Here is a 14783-nt window from a genome sequence, read left to right as displayed (position 1 = left end):
AAATGCCTCGGAGTTGCTGGTTGAAGTATCGTGACCCAGAACTTTCTTGTGTCTTTATGTTTCAGCCCAGGATTATTTACTTATCCAAGTAACATTGCTTAAGTATCTATTAGGCACTAGTGGTCTGTATTGGGCACTGGTTCACAGAGTGAGTTTTTTGTTCACTGCTGCAAACTCCAGTTATGCCTAGATCTGGGGATTACGCAGACATGAGGAGTTGAAAGGGCTTCAGCTTGTCATGGGTTCTTAACTTGCCTTTCTCCTCATATCCTCACAGCAACTCTGTGATGCTGTGTCTCCAGCCCCTGACATCCATCTCCGCTGGGGAATGGTGGGAGGAGGATGGGGAGAGGTTCTCTCCTGGTTACAAGGTTTGCTTTGGCAGAGTTTTTCTTTTCCACAGAAAAATGTTATTTGCTCAACAAATGTATATTTGGTATCTACTAAATACAAGATACTCTAAATATAAGGACTCAGAACAGATTTAACTACTTTTTACCCCCAGGGCATGTGCTTTCCCAGCTCCAAATTTCCTTATGTGTTGGAGCATTTCTTAATATCTTTGGAGTTTTGTAGCAAATGCCAGATGAAGAAAAACAATCCATTATTGTGTAGACATAATATAGAAGAGTACAAACTGACCCACCTGGTGAAGAGAAATGTATAAGCAGAGCGTTAAGAAGCACGAACTCCTGTCATTACATTTCCTATGTTAAAAAATTTGATGACCGGTCCTTTGACCAGACCGATAGTTTATTGTAATGGTGAGTCTTCATCCAGAATTTGTTGCATAGAAGTCACATATTAAAAATGTTGGAAATCTTGGGGCGCCTGGGTGGCTCAGTTGGTTGAGTGTCCGACTTCAGCTCAGGTCATGATCTCACGACTCGTGGGTTCAAAACCCGTGTCAGGCTCTGCGCTGACAGTGCAGAGCCTGCTTTAGATTGTCTGTCTCCTTCTCTCTCTGCCCCTACCCTGCTTGCCCTTCTCTGTCTGCCCCTACCCTGGTTGCATGCAGTTTCTCTCTAAAAAGAATAAACATTAAAAAAAATTTTTTTAAATGTTGGAAATCTTAAATTTTCACATTTATTATAATAAATGTAGGTGAATATAAGTTGATGCTCTTGTTCTGACCCCATTGTCATGTCAAGGTTTTAGAAGGCTTTCTCTCTCTCCCTTTCTTTTTTGTAATTTGTTAGGCAACTCATCTTTTCATCAGGGTGGGCCCTTCTGGAAAAGTCACAATCTTTGGACACTGTTTAGAAGTAGAAAGTGGTTACTTTTACTTTTCATGTTATATACACTGCAATGCTGTTTGAAATTCTTTAAAGAGGTATGGACGTCTTTCATTTTCAAATACTTGTTTTTCGACTGACAGCATCACGCATAAAACTGATAAAAATTCAAATGATGCCAAAGGATATACTGGGTGACAGGCAGAGGGAATGAATGTGTCTTCTTCACTGATACTCCTTCAGCAAAGCATTCTTGGCCTTTCTCTGCCCAGTGACTTACCTGATTGGTGAGTTTGAAAGGAGAAATCAGCTGTGTGGCCCAGCCCCTTCCCCTCCCTTTCTACTGGCACTGGCCTGCTCACAGAGAGAGGTGCTCAGTCAGGTCACTGTGGCCCTGCTGTGAGGGAGGAATGTGGTGACCATCTTTGCTGAGGACTGGATAGGTAAGTCTTACCTAACCGAGGGTCAGTTCATCAAGGGAGGTGGCTGGCTCAACATTTAAGCCACATTCTTAAATATTACCTTTAAAAGGAGTAAGGGCAATGTTTTGACCTCTCTATACTTATTGGTCTTATTTCTAATTTAGTTCAGAACTAGCCATGGGGAGAAGGATATTATTATTATTATTATTATTTATTGGGGTTTCTTAAAGTGTACAACTTAGTGAAAAAGAAATCTCTCTGTCAACCTACAAGCCATCGCTAAGTCCTGTAAACCCTTTCAGAAGTGCTCTGCGCACATACAAATGTACTCCCTTAATTTCATGTTAAACAGTGATGAATGCTTTGTTCCCCGCTAGCTTTTTCCGCTTTGTGTATTTTGTTGATCTACTTGATACCTATTATTAGCTGCATACTATTCCATAATACGGATGTTGTATTGGTCTCACGACCGGAAAGAATAAATGTGACTCCGTTTGAGCTCCACGCCATGATAAACTGTAAAGCTCTGCCAGGCGGCCAACAGGGATGGCAGCTGTTTGCCAGTGCTTTCATTTTCTACGGAGGAGCCGTGTTCTGTGTCTCCAGGTGATGAGACTTGGCCCTTGGTAGTGGAGAGCATGCTGCAAATCTACGTAGGGGCCTTCTTTTTCCGAGAACCTGTTGCTGACACTTAACTGGGAATTATAAACTGAGTTAATAGCTAAAACATAACTTTTAGGGCAGTTAATAATGATTTTTATGAAGGAACTCTTTGGTACTGACATCTGAAAGTTGTTCTAAGGTGTTCTGGTGAATGTGACTATTTTTAAAACCAGGCATCTTAGTGAGATTATAATATTACAGAGGTTCTCACGTTCTGTGGAAGAGTGACTGAGTCTGTAAAACTCAGTCCATTTGGGTATTTTCCACGGGTGATTATACCCTACGCAGATGTAGTTGTTGCCCGGACATTGTCAAGATGGTGCTGTTGATTGTATTATTCAGAGGCAACCTGAGGCGTGTTTCACCAGCAACTCAACCCTAATCTTTATGTTGGGTGTTTTTACAAGGTAAGAATCTAGTGTGTATGAAGTGATGGTAGTTCACATCATCTTAGTTATTTTTTTGTTTTATTGTCCTATTTGTTCAACTCTCGTCGTATTTCATTTGGAGACAGTAACATAAGTCCAAAAACCACTGGCTGCTGTTATTGGTATTGCTATTCTGCTAGCTACCTTGGCTTTTGTTTTTCAGTATGAGGAGGCTGCTAGGTTTAGTGTGTGTGAGTTAGATTTCAACCAGAGAAACAGAGCCAGTAGGGGACACGTAAAGAGATTTCCTGCAAGGGTTTTGTGATTATGTGGGCAGGCTAGGCAAGTCTCCTGTCCATAGGGCAGGCCATCAAGAAGGGGAAGCCCAAATTCTCAGGCTTGGCTGAAGCCGTTCTAGACAAGTGGAATGTCTTCTTCAGAGAAGCTTTGGCTCAGCAGTTAAAACCTTTCAACGGATTCAGTCTAGCCCACCTAGAATGTCACAGAGGCCATATTGTGAGGCCGTCTGCTAAATGCCTTCACCACAGTGCCTAGGTTAGCATTTGATTGAATAGCTGTGGGCTGTAGCATGGCCAAGTTGACCCTTAAAACTGTCCATCACAGTGATTCTCTGTTGCGTGTTAGAATTCTTCCGATTCTAGAAGTCAGTGGTGCTGCCTGCCTGGAGCTACAACATTCACTTGGCTGCAGGCTCTTCTTTCTCATTTCTGCCCCTCCTACAATTAAGTTAACTTTGTACCTTACTGCTGTACCCAGAGCAGTTCCCTTCTGCTCCAGTGCCAGCCATTTATTTTCTCTCTCTCTCTCTTTTTTTTTCCCCCTTTGGTTTCACATGAAGTGTGTTTTCTCATCTGTGTTATTTGTCTTACCAGGACAGAACGTTCCCATTGTTTTCTTTATTAGCTAAAGTTACAGATCAGCTTGGCGCCTATTCCGGCAGGGGCTTTAATTCTCAAAGACAATAGTTGCAAAATTGGATGCTGCTTTCCTGGCTCCTAGCTGTTGTCATTGTTCTTTGTCACCCTAACTTGGGGAAATGCCATATTGGAGGTTTGATAGGACGAAACAGAGTAAGAAATCTCATTGTTTCTCTGTGTTCTGTGCTGCTTCCTTGGAATAGCTCCCTCCCAGCTTCCAGAGCATTCTCTTTCAAGACCTTGCCCTTTCATGTTGGCTGTCCAAAGTTACAAAATTCCATTATCATTATCTGGAGAGCAACATTTATCAAATTTGATTCTTTTCACGTTGGAGAATATTAAAGCATTGTAAGAAAGTTGCTACAAGTGTGTCCTTCACTGAACTAGCCTAGTGTTTTGAATTGTTATTATTGAATTATTAAAGTCTTTGTTTCTCTAGAACTTTTTCTAATTGCCTGCAGAACATTTTAATATTCTCATTCCTTTATTCTGTCCTTTTACATTTTGGGAAAGAAAAGGGAATGCCAAGTTTTAGCAGAACTAGATAAGCATTGAATTCCAAGAGGTCAAAAAAAAAAAAAGTTAATGTGAATTACTGGCAAAAATGTCTAAGATTTAGCTGTAGCCACTTATCTATGATTAATGGAAAAGGACTATTTTTTTCTGTTTGGTGTTTTAATGAGTAATAACATGGTGTGATGGAAGTAATTTGTAAGTATAAATTTAAATCTGAGTGTGCAGAGGCCCAGAATGTCCAGAGTCAGAAAACACTGACCCAGAAGCAAAGTGTAGCGGAGTCTGTTAAAACCTGTCATGGTAAGGGGCATCAAATATGACCTACTAATTTTCAAAAATCACTAGGTATACAGAAATGGAAATTAAATAAATCACCTTATCACCATCCTTATTCTAGTCATCTATTGCCGTGTAACAAATCACCCTAAATTCAGCAGCTTAAGACAACAGCAGCCATTTTATTAAGTTTCAGTGGGTCAGGGGTTTCTGGTCTTGTGCAGCTGCAATCAGATAGTCAGGCATTCTCATTATGAGGCCGGTCTGGGCTGCCCGGCAGCATGGAGGCCTCTCGGCAGGCCGACCAATTACATGATGGCTAAAGGCCTCAGCTGCAAGGATTCCAGTGAGCAAGATGGGAGTTGCATCATTTTTTCTGACCTGGCCCCGGAAGCTACATCTCTTAGTCCTGTTGGCCACAGGTGAGGCACAGACCCACCCAGATTTAAGGACAGGGCACTGGATTCCGTCTCTTGATAGTGGACTGACAAGCTTCTGGAAGAACATGTGGCACAGGAGCTATTGATGTGCGCATCTTTGGAAAAAACATTCTGCCACGGTCTGCCCCCTGGCTGCAATAATTCACATCTCTTCCACATGCAAAATATGCTTTTGCCCTTCCAACACCCTCTGGAAGTTCTCTTCCCATTAGGGTTTCAGGCTCAGGCTCAAAGTCAAGGGCCTTGCCATCTGAATCGGGTCTGGGAATTCAAATGAGGCTGCTCGGGACCAGTTTCCACAGGTACAGTTCCTTGAGGGCTGTTCCCAGTTACCTGCTGAACACACACCCAAACACAGCCGGAGGACAGGCGTTTTAAAGGCCTGCCCCATAGGGGAAGAAGGAGACACACACAGGTCCCATGGTGATCCTGGAATCTAGCCAGGTCCCTGTTACCAGTTCCTGTTGTGTCCTTGTGTGGGGTCTGGGTTGTGCTCTTTAAGCCAGCTGTTTCCATAAGAAAGGCCAGTATTTGTAGCTCAATAGCCTTTTCAGACTGCTTCCTGCCCATAAATTTGAGGGATCCGAAGGCTCCTTTCATTTTGTGCTATTTTAGTCTAACTTGGCAGTGATTTCATAGTATAGGTATCTAAAAAACTGTGAATTTTCTGTGAATCTTGATGGGTTTGTGCCATTAGATGGGAGCCAAGGTCTGAGGATACATTGTCTACCTTAGGCTCCCCCTGAGACTGCTGAGGGACAACACCCACAAGGTGTCTAACCCATGGCTTAGAAGCCGAGTTATTTCATGCAAGTTTCTATAAGGTATGCTCCTGTAAGATCCTTAGAAGGCCTTAGGTCTGTTTGAAAGTGTCTAGGGAGCATTGCCTTAGATCTTTCTGAAATCTCAACAAAGTGTCACACAGCCACACCCTGGATTTGATCCTTGCTGGGAAGCCATTTCTTAATTTCGAGAATTGCTTGACATCAGAAGAGTCTGGGAATGAGGAACGGTTTTATAGGTAACAGTGTGTTCCTTAGCTCATATCTCTCTGCTCACATTTTATCATAGGCCGCGAGCTGAAGCCGGGTGTCACTTTAAGTGTTCTGCCTGGAAATCTCCTTAGCTAGATCACTGCGTTCATTAGGTACATTTCCATCTCCCACGTTATGGCAGGTAGCAACTCTGCCAGACCCTGTCACTGTGGAGCAGGGGTCCTCTTGTCCTTTCGGCTTCCAGTAACACTGTCCTCACTTCCCTGTAAGTCCTCACTGTCAACCTGCCTGAAACAACAGTCGTTTCATTATCGTGCACTGTTCTTGTGCATCAGGAATATGGGACCGGCTTCTGCTGACTCCGGGTCCCCATGTGTTCGCTTTGAGAGTGGTGCCCACGCACTTGTGCGGGGATGGAGCCCCCAAGGAGAACAGGCCACCTGCCACAGGGCTTGAAGTCCCTCGCTTTTAGGGCGATTTGTTACTCACTGGTCAGTAGGAACCAGAGCAATTAACAGTACTGTTTACTTCCTGGCCTTTGTCCCCCTCCAGTCCTGGTTCCTCTCCTGCTCTGTTCTCAGGAATCCAGATTTGATCATTCTCTCTCCCCCCTGCCCACTCAGAAGCCTTCTGTTTGCCGCCATCTGAATTCCAAGCCCCCTGACTTGGTGTACAACAGAGGGTGCAAATGCACAGGCCAGATTTATCCCACAGACACATCGTTTTTAGGCTGTGCAGAGGAATTTTTTTTTTCTTTCTTTTTTTTTTTTTTTGCTTGACACACTTGTTAACATTTAAAAAATCAGGAGCATTCACATAAAAATCCAAATTATCTACTTCTCTGGAAGAGTGAGAAGATCCAGCCCCTTGGTGGCCCCCTTCCTGTGGCTGCAGTCAGCTAATGCTGGGCCCTCCCTATAGGTGGGAGAGGTCCTCTCCAGACCACCCAGTCCTCACAGGGTCTGCTTTCCATTTCCTGCCTGGCTTCTCTAGGCCTCTGAATTTGCCCTTCTTACTGTACAGGCTCTTCACACAGCTTTTCCAGGTTTATTCTTAGCCATTTCCTTAAAGTCAAGCCCCTAGACCCCAGGACCTCGTGAGCCAGCCACGTTACCTGAGTCAGCAGAACTCGGTAAATTCTTACCTTCTCTCCTGCTGGAATGATGTCTCCGCTTTCCCTGCCCAGTGAGCTCTTGCTGTCCTTCACCAGCAGCCTTCCTCGTGGTCCCGCAGCGGATGCCGTCCTCTCTTTTGCAGTCCCACAGCGCTGGTGTCAGTCTTGTGGTGCTCACATTTTATTGATGTTATTAGTTTAAATATCTGTCACCTCTCTGGATTGTGAACTACTCCATGGTGTGGATTTACATTCAATTTATCTTTTGTCTAGAACTTGCCACCAGAATAGGTATTGAATAAAACTTTGTTGACTGAATGAATAAATAAGTGGTTTTAAAAAGGCTGAGCCGAGCTCTCTGCCCTGAGGGAGTGGACAATTCAGTGTGTCATCCGTTAAGTGTAGTACGGGATAGAATAGTATACAGTTGCAGGCAGAGATACCCCTTGGGAGAATTGGCAAAAGCTTCTTGCCTTAGAAGAAAAGAGATAAGAGTGTAGAAGGGCAGTTCGTGTATACAGGCCAAGGCATGTGTGTAATATACATATGAGAGGGTGGACTCGTGAAAATATGTAATTTGTATATAACTGGACTGTGGGGTGTCTAAAGGGATACGGTGGGAAAGAAGTCTTGGACGGGTACTTTGGGGCTAGGGTGTAGAGAGACTTGAATGTTAAGGAATTTGGACTCATAGGCAATAGTGAATTCTTGTCGGTTTTTTTGAGAAAGTGCTAGTGTGACTAGTGGAAATATGAAGGATAAATAGGCAGGAGGTTAGTGGCCAGGAGATTGATAAGCAGTTTGTTTTAATAGGAGAGACAAAAAAACCAATGTTGAATGTGGGGTGGGGGGGGGGGGGACCTGATCTAGCACAGTGGCAGTGGAAGAAGTGAAATTTGCAGAGTGTAACATTTGATAGATTTGGGTTGTGAGGAAGATGAAATGTAACAATGCCAACAGCACCTATCATGTCTTAAGTATTATGTGCGAGACATCATGTTAGGAACTCTATACGACTGTGCCCCTTGGCCCAGATGACGGGGGACAGGGGAGGGGGAAAGAATTTCAGAAGTGTTGTTTTATTTTAACCCAAATGGAAATTTATTTTAAATATTTTGTGTTTGAGACAATTTATAGGAAATAGGTGCCGTATTAGGCCAATATCCAGTGAATGCCAAATGCAGACAGTTTCTATAGACAACTTCTGTAAAGAGATGCTTACTAGAAATAATACATTTATGTATTTTTATTCTTCTGGGGTTGGAATGTACCAACAGAAATGTAAAGTTAGACTAGTATTTTTCTATCTTTCACATTTTACTTCCCTCTTATTCTACCAAATAATCAAGGTTCCAAATTGTTATGAACAAAATACATAATTTTCCAGTGACATTTATGTTTATGTTTATTTATGTCGCATTAATATTTACAGGAAGTTTGAGAACTTAATTCTCTGCTTTGACCGGCAAGGATATGTATTTCCCCTTTTATAGAAAAACGATCAGGTGCAAAATTCTAGATCCTGTCTGCAGAATTTATCAGAAATTCCTAATAATAGAGGTAACTTGAAAACAATGGGATACTTTAGTTTCCAAATCTAAAAATTAGAACAAACAAGTTTTCTGATGAGTTTGAATATAGGAACACTTAGGGACATAGATGAAATAACAAAATACTTACCAATGAAACTTAACAATTCTATGTAACTGTGTTAATACACATTATACCAAACATTTTTATTTGGAAAATACATCATTTGTTTTCCTTTCTTTGTCTTAATGTTAGTTAGGCTCTCGACTTGTAGTGTTGGCATCAGTCATCACAGATCCAATGTTGCATCATCTAAAACAATTTTTCAGAGTCTGCTGTTGTCACTTTGCATTTTAAAAAGTGGAGGAGCACACTGTGTTTCCTCATGATGCTTTCATAAGAAATGTTAGCCCAGGCCATACGTATCAGTTTGAGTAATATGAAGATAGTTGCCCCCCTCAACTGTACCTCGATTGTTATAGGTTTGGTACGTAAAAGTCCATTTGTGTGTGTTGTTTCCAAAGGTCAAATTTGAGAGGCTTGTGCAATAGAATTGAGATATTTGCCATCGTAAAATATTTATTCCCAGAAGTAACTACTAAGCTCATGTCAAACATCTTGGTCCAATTTTATAACGTTCCCATAAGGTGAGTCTTAGCACCAGCGGTGTGCTGGTAAACATTGAAAACTGGCATTCTGGCAGAGAGGGGGGCATGCAAATCCTAATTTGTACTATTTTCCAGTTTCTGTTGTGTCAGTGAGTGCTTCTACTGGGGCCAACTTTACACAGCCAGTGTGAAGTCAACTATCTTGCAGACTTCCTGAAATTTTTAACAGTGGGCTCTCCTGAGTCAGCATGAGCCAGCTCCAGCACAGAGGGAAGAACTAAGGGAGGCAATGCTGGAAAGGTGTCAAAATGAGGCTGGGGGGTTGAGCCTTAGTGAGTGGGTTGGAGATGGCTCACTAGAAATTGATCGGACATTCATAACCCACAAAGCATTCGAAAAACAAGACTGAGAGACGAAGTTTCCAAGGTCATCAGCTTAGAGAGAGGGGAGGCCACTGGGGACCATGTGCTCTCTGGAGGAGACTGTGTCTGGAGGCCGTGTGTGCGGTAAAGACAGAACAAAGAACAGTAGGAGACGGGAGGACAGAGAAAAGTAGAAGGAGAAGCTGTACAGATTTGGAGAGGGCACGAAGTAAAAGAATGGGATTCAGCTGTGTCTACAAGATAACGTTAGGGCAACAGGGAGGAGCGTTACATTGCACAAGTGTGAAGTCATTAAATCTTGCAGGGGAGAGGCAGCTTGAGTGGCCTGCTGGGGACAGATAGTATTTTGTATGAGATTAAAGAGTGAGGATGGGCTGAGCAAGAGAAGGCTGCAATTAGAGACCATCTTCAGAAAAATGTTGACAGTGAGAGGGGAGAGGGACAGAGTGACTGTTCCTGGAAGAAGCGAAATCTGAGCCCATCCCCCCTTGGGGCAGAAGTTTAGGAGAGAATTGAACATGTTCATGGTGGATGTGGAGAAGCAGGGCCTGGCTGTAAGTGTTTTGAAGGAATGAATGTGTGTATGGATAAATGAGCACACAGGAGGCATTGGCTTTTAAAGGAAAGGGGATCCATTTTCCTACACACAGGAGGGAAAGAGGCAAAGAGGGAGGAAGAGTGTGAAGGAGCTGATCAGAAACATGTAGAAGTGTTGGGTATAGGCTGGAAGGACTTGGTGCGCCCAGGGTGACAGGTGGAGCTGTTTGAAATGACCGGAGCTGGGTAGGATGGGGTTCCCCTGTGAGCCACAGTAGCAGAGCCTGGCCCTGGAAAGTTGGGGTCAGGATCCTGGTCCCCCAGCCTGGCACCATCTCTTCCAGCTGTATGGGCTTGAGCCAGGTGTTTCACTTCCCTGCACCTCGGTTTCCCCTCAGAAAAATGGGGGAGTAAAATGATTCTCAACTCACAAGGCTACCATGAAGATTAAGTTAGTTCATATCTTTCAAGTTGTCAGCGCATAGTAGCAACTCTCTTCTGTAAATAACAGCTGGTATGGGCTGGGGAGAGGGAGTAGGCTAACAACCAGTGATGAGGACAGTGCTTCTCCAACCTGAGTGAGAATAGGAATCACCTGAAGCTCTTGCTAAAAGGAATGTTCTGATTTAGTGGGTTTGGGGTGGGGCCCAACATGCAGCATTTCTAATAAGCTCTCCAGTGATGCTGTTGCTGCTTGGCCAGGAACTCCCCCGCCCCCGCCCTTGAGTGGCTGGGTTGTGGCAGCACTGATGCCCCTAGGCATGGCCAGAGAGTCTCTCTAATGGCACCAGGCAGCATGGCTATTCTCCATTCGCTCAGGGATGAAGGATGTTTGGTGAGCCCCCCACCCCGCGTTCCTCCCAGGTGTGATCTGTACAGGAGGCAGAGGGGGTGTGGGGTGGGGTGTGCTAAGTGCAGCGTCAGCAGAGTCCACCGTGGGCTCCAGATCTTATAAGGTGGGGGTGAAGCCAGGAGGGCCTGATAGAAGAGGCAGGGGAAGGCTGAGGGCTGGAGAGTACAGTGAGGCCAGGCGGTAAGTGGGGGATGGAGGTGTCAGAGAGGTCATAGGAGGCAATGTCAGAGTATGAAGTAGGGGAACAGTAAAATATTCACTGCTGAACCCTTACTGAGTCTAATCTTATTCATTATTTTTGATGATTTAGAAGGCTTTTTGTTTGCTTGGCAGTGTCTCAAGGACATTGTAAACAGCAATTAATTAGAAACATTTTTTTTTTTTTTTTTACACTCTGGTCAGTACAATGCCTGATAAAGGAAAAGTTACTGTGTATTGCTTTCTACCATGTCTGGATCACTTGGGTTCAGGCTGTGGTCAGATTACACGTTCGACAGGTGGAGGAGAAGTGGAGCACAGGATTCCTGTTGATGGGGATATCATTCCGAGGAGACGCTGAAATCCTGCCTCCAGGGAGAAGTTAATGTAGCTGTGGAAGCAGCTGGCAAGTGCCTCGGAAAGAGGCGCCAGGCAGGATTGGACAAATTCTGCTAAATTTTGGTCACTTTCTCTTTGGGTCACATTCATCCTTTGTTAGAGAAACACACTTTAATTTCTAACATTTTTTTTAAAAAAATTTTTTTTTTCAACGTTTATTTATTTTTGGGACAGAGAGAGACAGAGCATGAACGGGGGAGGGGCAGAGAGAGAGGGAGACACAGAATCGGAAGCAGGATCCAGGCTCTGAGCCATCAGCCCAGAGCCCGACGCGAGGCTCGAACTCCCAGACCGCGAGATCATGACCTGGCTGAAGTCGGCCGCTTAACCGACTGCGCCACCCAGGCGCCCCAAATTTCTAACATGTTTTAACACCCTGTATGGATAGCTTACCTGCTGGCTGTCTTCTACTGTCTTTCATACCTTGCTTCCTGTTCTGGTGTCAGGGGCCAGCTGGCCACCTGGGATGTTGTACAGAGATCCTGGGTCCTGATGTGTATAGAAAGCTCCTGTTCAGAGGGGCACCCCTGGGAAGACCAGAGAGAGCCCTCCAGTGACTTCCCCCTTGTTGCCGCCTTTCCCTACTCGTGGCTGCTTCATCCCCACTCTGCTTTGGACACGTGACCCTGTGGCTACCAGACATAGCCCGAGACCATACTGTTCCTCTGCGCGTCTGAACCTGACTTCTTTTCTGGTGGGAATCAGAACTTCAGTTCATTTTGTAAAAATGGATTTTCATAAAGACGCAGTTTCGAGAAAGGGAAGAAAATACTGCTCTCCTCTTCGGAGGTATGACGTGCGGGTGGAACTGCTCAATTGTATTTTATTCCCAGTCTTGGGACTGAATGTCGCTGCCTGTAAAACTTTCTCTAACTTATTGCTGGGCCTGAGGAATTTGTGAGCTTATGACTGAGCCCATTTCTCTGAGAAGTATCGGATTCTTTTGTTTAAGCCTCAGCTACCACCTCTTGGCTTTATTAGATGATCAAATTATGTAACAGAACGAGAACAATGCAGCCGTTATGCAATCCAGATTCTGAGGGTGAATAACTCCCATCCTTGTCATTGTGGACGATGGGGAAGGACAGAAGCCTTTACACATCTTTTGTTTTGTTTTGTTTTGAAATTTTTAGTTGGTAGAGTATTCCTCAGTTCCTAAATAAGAACCCCGTTTGTTAAACTATGTGAAACGTAGTTGCCTTGACTTTGGAAGGTAGAAGTTGTTGGTTGTAGTCCCTGCAAACTCCCTGCAAGGATGTAGCTTCCTCGAATTGCTTCCTGGTCTCTTCAGTGTAGATCAATGTCCCATAAAGATACCATGAAACCTGGGTTTGAAATGATGTTGCAAGTTCTTTTCCTTTCAGGAAACCAGGAAAGGCTCATTACAAATCTGTATTCTTATTCTTCCTACTCCTGTACCAGTATTTTATGCTACATAGATTTTATAATGTTTTAGTCTTAATTTCTACATTTGTTTGTTCAATATTTATGACTTAAAGGCCGATGCCGCCATTTCCCTCAATGTCTGAGGTCATCATCTTAGGCATTTTCTTTGTCTCTCTTCCGGCAAATAAAACTAGGAGGGAGACAGCCTGGGTTCTAAAATAAAATAGAAGATGCCCATTTTATTGTCTGTGGTTGGATCCTGCCTGTGGAAACAAAACTGTTGACACATCTTGTAAACAGAGAGGAAAAAGGGGCATAAACGAAGTTTTAAGATGTAAAGTTTTAAGTTTAAAACGAAGTTTTAAGATGTAAAGCAGCCTCTCTGCTGTTGGAGGGATTTCCTTAGCATAACCTCTTAAGTTTTAGGTACTTGAAGAATACCAATTTGTGAACTGTGCTTCATTATTGCAGTTTCAGTAAAGGTAGAGTTTTGTTCTATTTCTGATAACAGTTTTCCTTGTTTTCTCACTTCTTAGTTAATAGTATGTTTTGTGATAGATGTGGCTTTACATTCTTTCTTTTAATGTAGTCATTAACAGATTTTCCTGTACTATCATCATGATTAGTATTGCTAAGAAAATAATTTTACAGTATATGTCAATAGAAAATCATTTTCTCTTCCCCTACCCATTTCTTTGTAGTTTTAAAGAGCAGTCTGTTCTGAAAGTGTTGAAGTGAGTTTCAGCATTTTCTCCATACGGTACTTTGCCAGCATCTATAAAGCATTATCATTAGAATAGGTCATTTCCAATGACTCAGAATATGCAAATGGAAAAAATATCTTATGTCAAACACAGAAGGGGTTGTTTCAAATTCGAATTCGTTTTTTTGGAGTGGAGAGAAGCTTCTCCCCCCCCCCCCAATTAAGCATAACTGTTTTACTTATGAATAAGAACTTTTTACTTTTGAACTTTCCATCCTGGAGTTCAGATCTTCTAGACCAAGTGGTCAGGCTTGCTTTTACAGATTCCACAGGATAATTCCTTTAAGTCAGACCCACCCCCGAGCCCGTTTTGATTATGAATTGACATTGATCAAACGTGTGTAAATAGTTAACCTTACATTTAAGGTCTGTGGCATTTCCCTCAGGATTAGTGAGGCTCCCATGATATAACCAACTAGTTTGTATTACGGAAATTAGTCTTTCTTCATATCATAAGTCTTTCAAAGTCTTCGCAGGATGTTTTTAGACAACTTCGGTTTCACGGTTACCATTCAGTGGCATAAGATTTGCATTTGAATGGGAATCTGAGGGCTTTTATTCTTGCCTTAATTTTGTCCCTCTAGCCTTGTGATCTTCTTCAATCTTCCATCACTTTCCGGGCCTGGGCCTTCATTTCCTCATCTGTAAATTGAGGGGGTTGGACTAGACCCTATCCAGGGTCCCTCTCCCCTTGAAGTTCCTCTGAATCAGTGGATCACTCACTGGCTGTTACGTTCACATGTTCGCTGCTACATTGCTTTGTTCAGTTACATCTGAATCTGTTTTTTTAGTGCAAATTACTTTGGTCAGAGGCTCATCATTCTCAGTCATCCTGTCCTTTTAAAAGTTTTGCTTTTTCAACCACACAGGCATTTGAAGAAAATACCCCTGAATCACATCTACATCTCTAATCACAAGTTCAAATAAACTTGAAATCCTTGCAGAAGACTGTTATAACCTGTTTGGATGATCCGGCATGGCTGCTGATTATCTTGCCATGTTTCTAGCAATCCCCCAAGTCTCAAAAGTGTTACAAGGTGTGTTAAGAATAGTCTGATGCTGTTTCGTTTTGCTCAGGTAGGTTGAGCAGAATCTTGGGAAAACAAGTGTGATGTCAGGTTCTGACAAAGAGCAAGGTGGCAACAAAAGGGTATTTGCT

General features: G+C 43.3%; 1 protein-coding gene across 2 annotated transcripts in view; it reads left to right on the top strand.

Moving 5' to 3' along the window:
* Positions 1-14783, top strand: part of STK39 (serine/threonine kinase 39) — a 315140-nt gene that overhangs the window by 156226 nt on the left and 144131 nt on the right. The window lies entirely within an intron of this gene.

This window comes from Lynx canadensis, chromosome C1 (genome assembly GCF_007474595.2).
Source record: "Lynx canadensis isolate LIC74 chromosome C1, mLynCan4.pri.v2, whole genome shotgun sequence".
Taxonomy (NCBI): domain Eukaryota; kingdom Metazoa; phylum Chordata; class Mammalia; order Carnivora; family Felidae; genus Lynx; species Lynx canadensis.
Note: the sequence above shows the minus strand (reverse complement) of the source record. Positions and strands in the feature narration are given on the sequence as shown.